This window comes from Galeopterus variegatus, unplaced genomic scaffold (genome assembly GCF_000696425.1).
Source record: "Galeopterus variegatus unplaced genomic scaffold, G_variegatus-3.0.2 Scaffold85, whole genome shotgun sequence".
In the NCBI taxonomy this organism is placed as follows: Eukaryota; Metazoa; Chordata; class Mammalia; order Dermoptera; family Cynocephalidae; genus Galeopterus; species Galeopterus variegatus.
Window position 1 is genome coordinate 400,327 of NW_007726196.1, and position 4,369 is coordinate 404,695.

The window sequence follows — 4,369 nt, forward strand, 5'->3', positions numbered from 1 at the left end:
AGTTGATTAAACAAATCAAAATCTCATCAGCAATTTCTCCTGGGCTCCGTTGCATCTGCAAATCTTTACTCAACCACCGTCAGTACTTTCCAGAAATTAGTTCTGTTTTTGGAAGCATTGACCTTAGTCAGATGATGGTTTGCTGGTCAGTTATCAGACCAAAGTTCAGTTGCTTCATATCCTTTCCCATTTTCCAGTTCAGTTTTTCTAATATAGTTTGCTTTGCCAGTTAGTAGCATCATTAACTGAATAAATAGCAGAACCTAAAAATAATGGAACCGAAAGAAATGTCAAGAATTATTTTCTTAAAGTTTCACCTTAAATAGAAACTATGCAAAGATAGTAATTGTCTGTTTTAACATTTATCAAACAGAGCACATAGCCCATGATAAGCCAATATATGTCCATAACAAAAGAGTTTCATGCTGAAATTGCCTCTTGGAGATAGCATAATAGCATACAAAGGCTCAGAGAAATCCTGCACAAAGAAATCCATCTTCGTTTAACTTAGTTTTTCTCAAAGTTATTTGGGCATGGAAATCCTTTCTGTACCAGGACACTTGGAAATGCTGGTGTGGTCTCATCAAGTATAAAGATCTGCAGTCTTTCTTATGCTTTGCTGCCATCTCCATTAATCATGTGAAAGACTTGACTACTGATCTAGTCTAACATTTGTCATATGCAGCCAGCCTCATTCACCCCGTTCCATCACGACTCCTGGAATGACATCCTTCCTCATTAGATCATGCACAAGGATGCTCACTTCCTTTAAAGTGAGATCCCTGCTGGTTACCGACATCTCATTTCAAATATCAGCAGTCTTCTTGGCTTGTAAAAAATGGAAAAATATGAGAGTGACTAAAACTATAACTCCCATCTGCTTTTGCTGTCACTTGAGACTTTTGTCACTGAGAACGTGATGGGCATACTGAGCCTATGATGTAGAGGGTCTGGCCCCACAATCTCCACCTACCGGCCATCTGCGGCCGGCAGGGGAGGTGAGCCATGGTTAGAGCTCCTGGCAATATGCACGAAAGAACTCTGAGTTGTACTTCATGTTTTATACACTGTCTGTGGACTTTGCTTTTACAGTTGAGGCCAAGTATGTGTAGGTGTAATGTGAAACTAAGGTTAGGTCCTGTAGCCTGTCTTGAACTGAGAGGCAGAGGGAAGAGGTGGGGTAGAAGCTGAACTTGTACTGAACTTGTCTGCTTCCTTTTCGATTGGTATGAATATGTTATTAAGCAGCAAAGAAAAAAAAATTCTACTGAGATTTGAATGGCCTGAGTGAAATCTAACCTGGCCTGGCTGCCGCCACAACTTCCATGTATCAGCGTCTGTGTGTGTCCCTGGGGTTCCTGCCACTGGCTGTTGGCAGGATGGGTTATATTAGGAAAGTGGCCAAAAATCATAAAAGGGTGATGGACAGGAAGGCTGTCATAGCGAGGACTTAATCCACTGGGTTTCCCTTGTCATCTCGATTGTGTGACCTCTAAATGTCCCTTCCACCACTTTCCCTGCTGTGATCTTCAGATACCCCGTCTCTTATTGTCCCTTGCTTCCCTGGAACATCCCACTAAAAATCTCGTTTTGATGTCTCTGCCAGGGCATAGCTATGACTCACAAATAACAGACCCTATAAATCATACACTTATGTATTCTGCAAGTAATAACGTGTCCTGCACTATGGAGCTCTCATAACTCCACTTGACTGAATCTAGCTAGGAAGTATTCATTTGAGAGTTTCTTCTTGTTTTTTTTCTTTCTCTCATCAATGAGGAAATTATCTTAAGCACCAATCTTAAGAACCAAATAAGCTGAAGAAGGAACTAAAACAGCATCTATATATGTAAAGTTTGGTAGGGAAGCAGGAAATGTCAAAAATTAGAGGTTGTGCTAATAAACTCGGTAATCTCTGGGTATTATGAAATCTAACTCTGGTCTATAGACAATGATGGATGTTGTGTCTGTCTAATGGAATGAGAATTGGCCTTGGAATGTCAACCAGTCTCAGTGCTTACTGCTTTAGAAATACCACCTGCAAAACTGGTCTTGGTGAGAAGTACAACCACAGAAATAAATCATCGGATGCTCTCCTGTATCCTTACACCAGCTCAGAGATGCCCGGGGCACTCTGTGGCAGTCTTCTACTCCTGCTGCAGAATGAAAAGAAAGGCAGTGGAAGCTGTCTTAAGTTTGCAAGTGCTCCTAGCACTCTATGTAAGATCCAGTGGAATATGGAATTTGATATGGGATTTCCCATTTAAGCACTTACTGCCCAGATGCACTGAGAAGGCCTTGTCATAACTCATCCCTAGTCTTCCCTTTGGCCCTTGTTCCACTGCCATAACATTATTAGCTGCTTCACCTTTTGCTGCTCGATCTGGTTTCCCTCTTCATCACTTATGATTATAAAATCATGCACTTGTTCATTTCCTAGAAATCTGACATAAGCGTAATGACCAGAACTAGGAAAAATTAGTTTTCTTCACTCTTCAATGTTAACGTACTGAAATCCTTTCCTACTTAATACATACATATTTTTAGACATTTTCAGACATTTGCATATCCACAAGGTAGTATGTTAGAGTGCAGGTGATAAAGGTCCATTTTTTTCTGAGTGGAGGAAGAAAAGGTCAGAAGCCTAGAGGGAATTCTTTATTGAATGATATGTGGTCAGCCTTACTCATTCTCTACGAAGAGAATGGAGTATGGCAGGAAGTGACGAGATCCTAATAGTGTTAAGAAGACTTCCCGGTTGCAAAATATATTTCTTCTTAAGAAGTGCAGATGCTCCTTGACTTACAATGAGGTTACATGCAGATAAACCATTGCAAGTTGAAAATAGGGTAAGCTAAAAATGCATTTAATACACCTAACCTACTGAGCATCATAGCTTAGCCTAGCCTACCTTAAACGTGCTAACATCAACTTAACATACTTTAGCCTACAGTTGTGCAAAAGTCTGTTTTATAATAAAGTGTTAAATATCTCATGTAATTTATTGAGTACTGTACTGAAAATGAAAAGCAAAATGGTTGTATGGGTATTTGAAGTATAGTTTCTACCGCATGCGTATCTTTCACACCATCATAAAGTTGAAAAATCATTAAGTGAAACCATCATAAGTCAGGGACCGTCTGTACTTGAGATAGAACCTCAAACATGAACAGGCAAAATGGGAATGAATGAACACCCAGTTCCCATCATGGGCTGTAGTATCTGCTTCACTTTCCTGCATATTTGAAGAAAATTATCCTTAATATTTCCTCAATAAGTAAAAAGAGAATCTCTCTTAAGGCAATGCTCAAGATTGTGAAAAGAAGGTACGAGTTTAAAAGAAGAACTTGTTTCCTTCTCTGAGCCTAGGGAAAACATTTAAAGCATCATGCTAGAGATTGATGTTGGAGAAACCCAGAGACCGAGTTTTGTAGTAGGGTGGGAAAAGCTCTGGGCTGGCATTTAGTGGGCTATGGTTCCAGCACTGCATGTGCCACTGCGTGACTATAAGCCCTAGTTTCCTGTCTTTGAGATAAGGAGGTCCAATGAGAATGATCTTTATGACTTCTTTTACCTTTGTTTTCAGCACAAATATGTGGTAAATAGAACTACAGAATCTTCAGATTTGCTCTCTATATGGCCAGTGGTGAATCTATATTGTTCTTTGAACAAATAAACTGGCATATTTTAATAAAATATTAATGTCTTCAAGATAAAATGAAAAATATCACCATTTCCTCAGAGATTGAAGCTGCATGTAAAATATTTATTTGGTCACACTTTCTTATTTCAGCTGGGATTTAGAGCAAATCATGCTCAGAATTTTATGAAATTTTGGGTGCTAATGAGAATTTAAGTCAGAAAGAGAGATCCAGTAGATTTTGATCAAAGAAATAGTATAGACTTATAACTATTTAGCCATAAATGCAAATTTGGGAGTACTTACCTAAAATGAAGTAAACGCCCATTGTTTTCACATCTAGTCTTTATCACTGTCAACAATATTCTCCTTCTGATACTTTTGCTCTCTTTTAGCAATTGGCATGCAGCAGTTTTTCTAGAGTTGCAAATTTGCTGTACTTAAAATCCAAGTATAATGAAATTTACTTCTATATACATTTTCAGTAACCAAGGGATTTGGGCTCCAAAATATATGAATTGCACAAGATAAAAATCATTTCTATAAGAACTGAAATACATGTTTTATTGGTTTTCCTGCCTTGACTTCATACCTCTGTAATGTGGATTCCCTGTCTTCTCAGCCATTTCTAGTAGTCCCCAAGGGAAGTCGTATATGCTGTGTTCAGTTTCCACGTGCCATTCTTTTTTTTTTTTTTTTTTTTTTTTTTTTTTCGTGTCCGGCAACGGA